Source organism: Nuphar pumila, chromosome 5, assembly GCF_984573655.1.
Source record: "Nuphar pumila chromosome 5, dmNupPumi1.hap1.1, whole genome shotgun sequence".
NCBI classification, from domain to species: domain Eukaryota; kingdom Viridiplantae; phylum Streptophyta; class Magnoliopsida; order Nymphaeales; family Nymphaeaceae; genus Nuphar; species Nuphar pumila.
In genome coordinates this window covers 59,834,572-59,841,481 of record NC_143253.1, presented here as the reverse complement: position 1 = coordinate 59,841,481, position 6,910 = coordinate 59,834,572, and the positions used below count along the sequence as shown (strand labels likewise).

At 36.6% G+C, this 6,910-nt stretch overlaps 1 pseudogene; it reads right to left on the bottom strand.

The window, feature by feature from the left end:
• Nucleotides 1–2,915: 2,915 nt before the first annotated feature.
• Nucleotides 2,916–4,878, bottom strand: LOC149837679 (very-long-chain aldehyde decarbonylase GL1-9 pseudogene; annotated as a pseudogene).
• Nucleotides 4,879–6,910: the final 2,032 nt, after the last annotated feature.

The window sequence follows — 6,910 nt, the reverse complement described above, 5'->3', positions numbered from 1 at the left end:
AACAATGCCTGCGTCCAACATCTCGTCTAGCTGTCTGCGCAGCTCCTTCAGCTCAGCTGGCACCATACGGTATGGAACCATTGCAGGAGGCTTCGCTCACGGGGTCAACTCAATCTTGTGGTCGACCTCATGTCTTGGCGGAAGACGCTTTGGCAATTCTGGGGGCATCACCCCTCGAAACTCCTCCAATAGTGGGGCTAGGGTCGGCGGCACTGCTGCTTCTACCTTCTGTGATCATCACAAAATTTTTCCTCTCGTAATATTCTCTCTCTTCCTTCTCTTTTCCTTTCTAACCTCTATTTTCCTCCTTTTTGAAGGGAGTAAAATAAAAGAAAGAAAAGAAAGAGAAAAGAAAGAAAGAAGAGGAGAAGAGGAACTATTTTGCGCAGTCTCACTTGACCTTGATTTGAAAAGATTTAAAAGATTACTCGCCTCCATTTTTGAAATATTTGCGAGAAAACTGGGAGACAGAATTCGCTCGTCGGTACGAGGTTCGATCGTTCCTGGCGCCTTTACCAGGGGTAATCGAACCAAGGGTCGAATTAATGCCTTTTTCTTTACTAAGAATTTGTCTAAGAAATTATCCTAAGTCTAAATGCACAAAGAATCATGCTTGTGCAAATGCAAAGGTGTATGCTCTTTTGAAAAATATTTTGGAGAATTTCCCAAGTGTTTCTGAGATGAATCTGATAAAGTGAAGAAATGATTTTTAACTTAGAACTTAAGATTAAAGTTCTAAGTTTTTTTTTAGAATAATCAAGAGCTTGAGAATAGGAATCTGGATTTGGAAAATGATTTTGAAGTTTTTAGATAAAAGAAGAAGAAAGGAGTTTTCAAAGTCACAAAGGGACTTTGAATCAGAATAGAAAATGAAAATGGAATTGGATCAGAAGGAAAGGTAAAATCGGGAAATAAAATTTAGAAATGGAATTGATTTAAAAGTTGGAACTTTCAAGATGAAATCTGAATCCAAGATCTGGATTCTGAATAAAATTCAAAGTTGAATTTCGAATTTAGGATCTGAAATGGGAACTTGATTTGAAATCTGTGGAATGAAGTGGAATTGGTTTTAAGAATTGGAATTAAAGTGGAATTTGGATCTGGAATTTTGAATGGGATTGGATTCAAGGTTTTGGAATTCAAGATGGTATTTAGATCTGAAATCTGAGATCCAAGATAGGGTTGGATTCTGGACCCTAAGATGGAGTTGGATCTGAAGTCTGAGATCTAAAGTAGAATTGGATTCTGGATCCTAGAATGGATTTTTGGATCTAAATCTGAGATCCAAAGTGGAAAAAAGATTTTGGACCCTAATTGGAATTTGGATCTGTAATTGGAAATCCAAAGTGGAATGGAGTTTATACTTGGAAATCTGGATCCAAGTTGAGACTAGGATTTGACTTTGGATTTGGATTATGAAAAGTCCAAATAGGACCTTTAAAGATAATCTGGGTTTTGAAAACCCAGATTGAACTTGAGAAGGTTTGGATTTTGAGATTCAAAGTCAATCTCAACTTTGATTCAAAACTTTGAAGAAAAACTGGATTTTGAATCAAAAGATGAATTAGAAACTTCAAAGTTAAATTGAACTTTGAAGTTGAATTTTGAATTGAGTTGGAAATTTGAAGTTTGAATATAAAGTGATTTTGGAATTTCGAAGTCAAATTGGACTTTGAAATTGAAATTTTGAATCTTAAAATTAGATAGAATTGGATTTGAATAAAATCTGATGAAGAAGAAGAAACACTTGGAATTTTGAAAAAGAAGTTTTGAAAATATGATGCAATTCTATCCTATATGATGAATGAATTTAAATAAGTTTGAATTTGGATTTGAAAATCATATTTCATTCTTCAAGTGAATTTAAATAAGACTAATGATATAATACACTCCTGACTATGGTCATTGAATGTATTATATAATAGTCATATCTAAATTCAGATGAAAAATAAAATACCTTTTGGTGCTTTTATAGAATTTAAAATGAAATTAACCCTCAATATACCCTGACTATGGCCATTGATATATATTTTAGGTTAATTTTAAGTTAAATTCTGATAAAAGAAGAAAATATTTTTAGAAAAATATGATGAATTTTGAAAATGGATCCAGTGTGGATCCAGTGTTATTTTGTAAAAGATAAAAATGCTAAGTTTTGTCCACATCCTGACTATGGCCATTGATGTGGATCATCAACTTAGTATTAATTACCTCTTACGAAATGGTGTATGTGCCATTCGTGTTTCACCATTGTGAGCATTTTGAGAAATAAAGAAAAATGTATGAAAACAAACAATTCATGATATTCACAATGTTCATTCATTCTACCTAAAGCAGGAAATGTAAATTCTCATTCCAATCTAACTATTACAATGGATAAAATCAAATGCACAACCCCAAGTAATGATATCTTTTCCATATTTCCTACAAAACAACTAGGTTAGTAATGAAAAGAAAAGGAAAATCATATGTATGGAAATCAAATGATGAAAATATATGTATGGTAAAGAGGATGGAAAATGGCATATGTATGTAAATACATACGTACATATATATGTGGGTGTGTATACGTATAGGTAAATATATGTATATTAACAATTTGGAAAGTATATAGAGGTATACATGGATATATATGCATATACATATATATACCTATACATATATATACATATATACATATGGATATGGACATATGAATATAGAACATCACATGAAAAGTCACATGTGAAAAGGGGATTCAGAATTTTGCCTTTGTAGTGAATGGTATATCATACACACGCACAATGATTCAGCAAATGTGAAAAATCAGCAGATATACAAGCATTAGATATGAGGCCTGGGCCTGAGCATTGGTATGCTGTGATGGTAAAAATGCTGCAAATGGCAACCATGGATAATGCAGGAGGAAATGAAGCCTAAACTATATGAAACAAGCATGTTGGTGGTGTAACAGGACTGTGTATGGAGTCAAAACAAGTTGGTAGCTGAAGATTGTATGGTGACAGCATGGCTAGGGTGATATGTACAAGGACTAAGGAGCATATGTTATCATATAACCAGAGGAACAAAACTGCTGCAGTCATTGAACTTGTAGCATGAACAACATGGGTTGCAGGATAATTGACTGATGGTCTTTGAAACCAGTTCATGAGGGCCCAGGCAAGTTCATAGGCCCTGTCACCAGCGATTTTTACAGCAACATTGACAGGTAATTCTTGATGGTTTTGACAGTGATGGTGAATGTGAATGGACAGTAATGACTGCAATATAGGAGATGAAATGGAGCTGATATATAGATATAAGTGGTGCATCAATGGTAATATACAGGTGGTGATGAGGTAGTGAGCACGATGGTTGTGCTTGAGGTGTGGGAAATGGAGGTAAGTACAGGAATGATGCATAGTGAGTATTGGAGATGTTATGGAGGATCTGATGGGAAGGTTGTGCTGTGAAGAGATGCTGTGAAATGGAACATAATGCAATAAGTATGGTGCAGTGAGCGAGTGTACATACTGTGGTAAGACGATGATGAAACAAGGAACCAACCTTAACAAGTTGCCATGATTAACAATGGTATTAAAAAAAAATGGGGTAAATCAAGCATTATCCCCAGTCTAGATAATCTTAACAAACTCAGACTATTTACTTCATTTTTTATTTTTTTATTTTTTTTTTGAACAAAAGCTTCCTTTCCACTTCGACTATGATACAGTATGCTACCTAGACCACAAAAAAAAATACTCTGCTCTCTGCAATCAGTAAGAAGGCAGACACCCAAACCATAGGACAAAAAAAAAGCATGACAACACAGTGACCTAAAGCTAGTTATAACCCACAGTAACAAGGAAACCTCACATTGTAATCTTTTCCTTTCTCCAGGACCTACCACTAGTGATCAGTCTCATAGAAATCGGCCTAACCTGGTGGGAAGTGGTGGTTGTTGTAGGTAATTGTAGCGGTGAAGGCGGTGTAAATGATGCTACAGGTGAATATAATCACTGTGTAGCAGACAGGGACTGGGCGATGAAATGCTGCACTAAAAAAAGGCTATACTAAAAGGGCTATAACATGCGTAAAAGAAAAGGAAAATTATTGCATTTGTATAAGGATCCCAAAGTGTAAAAAGACCACAACATGTTTGTAGAAAGATTATTTTACATCAGCAAAATGCTACAGTATATGCAAAAGGGAAAAAGACTGTTACTGTATGTTTAAGGGAGTGCAGGACATACCTTGGTGATGATGGATGTCATGATAGGCAGTATTGTTCTGGAAAAGCATATGGAATAGATTGCCTGATAACCAAAGTCCACCATGGTCATCAACTGTCTTAACAACAACAAAGCAGAAAAAGAAGACTGCAGTTCGAGTAGTCATTCCTAAAAATAGAAATGACATTGCCCTTCCAAAAGTGTCAAGCAAAAGGCCGCCCAAGGGGTGGTTGTATAGAGCTCCAATTGCATATTGGACAACCAACTTGTGGTGTTGTGAGTGAATGTGACGGTATAAGAACTTGCTCTGGTGCATGAGCTGGTGAATAAAATATTGCCATTTATCCATGACAAACATAGCTATTAGGATCTGAAATAACTGGACAAGATAAGATGGTTGCACTGGGTCATCTGTGAAACCTGCTTTTGATGTCACCGAGAACAGCATCTGAGCAACGATTGTCTGGGCCAGCTGCTGAAGAAGGATGCCCTTGATCACTGAGGAAAGTGGCACCGAGTTCTTGTCTTCTTCCTCCTTCCTGATGTGCATCCGATACCGATCCAACGGAGGCAGCATTTGATACATTCCGGCATACAGCCAATAGACCACAATGGGAGCAAATGTCCCCATGGACTCATCGCTCACATACCCCTCCCAAAACACCATCCTGGGACTATTCCAAGAGGCCCAAAGAGAGGGTGGGTGTCTTCAAATGAAGGCGAATTCACAAAGCACCATAGTTCTCTTCTGAGAGAAACCAACGATGTGTGTGTACATAAGACGCTGGGGATCAGACAGACTCACAAAGTCCATCCTGCAGAAATTGGGTTTTGGGTATTCATCTGTGGCCAAGACCACATATATAGGTTAGTGGGTGCAGTGCTTGATTGAGGCTTCCTCCATCGAAACCCAATCTGACGCTGGAATGGAACTTTGATCGAGTTTTGGCCATGGATTTAGCACCAAATTTATTTATTTTTTTTGTAACAGGTTTGGTCTGAGGTTTATGTCTTCAATCCACGAATGGGAGTGTGATGATGCAAAGGAATTAAAAATGGAAAAATGAGAAGTTTAGATCACATGAGGGTGGTAAAAAAAAAAGCTACAGATGTAAAAGAAGAAAACACAAACCAAAGGAAATGGAAAAAACAAAAAACACAGAGAAAACTATATTAGACCCAATGAATGAATTGCAATCATGCATTGAATCAAGACACATATTGAGATAAAAGTAAGGCCTGAAAATGCTATGGCAGATTTTGACATTGCTGAAGTCAAAACAATGGCAGCCTTTAGTGAAAATGCGATGAACAAAATCTTAGGAACAGAAGGAAATGAACTAAAATAAAATACTGGAAAGATGATCAAGTATATTTGAACAATATATCCAGGATTTTAAACAGAAAATTAATGGAAAATAACACACATATGATTTGTTGTAGCCCCAAATGCAGTAAACATTTTAGGAGCGATGTCACTATAGCAACATGTACCATTGAGGCTGCGATAGGCAGATTAATGGTATAGGGTTGCCTCCGATGAACAGAATAAAATATGCAGAAGGTAGAAATTGTGAGAGAAAGAAAAAAAAGTGATAATACGAAGCTCCCATGGAAAATCAAGATAAAAGAAAAGGAAGGAAAACTTTATGAAAATTAAGAACAAATACGATAGGTAACCAGAAATGAAAGGGAGGTGAGTCATTTACCTGGTTCGCTTGGAATCCTGGAGGAGGGGGGAAACTTCTCCTCCTTTCTACCTTGGAAATTTACTTGTCTAATCTTCGATTGAGAGAAGGGAGGCGAGGCTCTGCGATCCGGTTGAAGGGGGGGTCGGCTTCCTACTGTGGTTCTGCTACCGGGATGATTGGCTTCCTTCAGCCAAATGAGTGAAAAACCAGAGAAAGAAGAAGAGAAAGAAGAAGAGGAAAAGGGGAGAAAGAGGAAAGAAGCAGAGGAAAATAAGTGTCGAGATGGAGGGGTGAAGACGATCGTCGATGGAGGAGAGGCACATGGAGAGGTAGAAGCTGGATGCCATAGGGTTTCCTCATCGTGCCTTTTTAAAGAAAGAAAAGAAAACTTTGGAAGAGGAAGCAGTTAGAGATGAGCGGAGGAGGAGGGTTTCGGGCGATGGATGGTTTGAGGAGGAGGAATGGAGGTTGTTGCGGCTGGAAGCCATCCGTGAAGTAGGCGATTAGGGTTTCTGAGGGAGAACCCTGAGAGAAATCGGGCGAGAGAGGAAAAAGGGAGGTTTTTGAAGGGTTCATTTTGTGAAAATTTTTGGTTTTTCCAAAAAGAGGCTCCCTTAACAAAAAATTTCATAAAAATGGTTTAAAAATGATTTTTTTTAGCAAAAATCGACTTAAAAAAGTTTAAACTCATTCATTTTTCTTGAAATTTTCCATTTTTTTGGTTTTTTGCTTTATTTTTCATTTTTTTTGTATTTTTAGAATAAAATCCTAAAGTTTTGTGAGAAAAGGTTAAAATTAATTTTTTTGTGTTTTTGCAAAAATATTTACAAAAAGGATTTTTTTTGAGAATTTAAAAACTATTTTGAAAAAATTTCTTCAGAAATGGGTTTTGATCCGGATTTTGAGGAAATATGGATTTAAAGTGCTGAATTCAGATCCGGAGTTGATTTTGAATATATCAATATGGACTTTGATTCAGAGAATCTGAAGAAATGACTTGATTTTCTC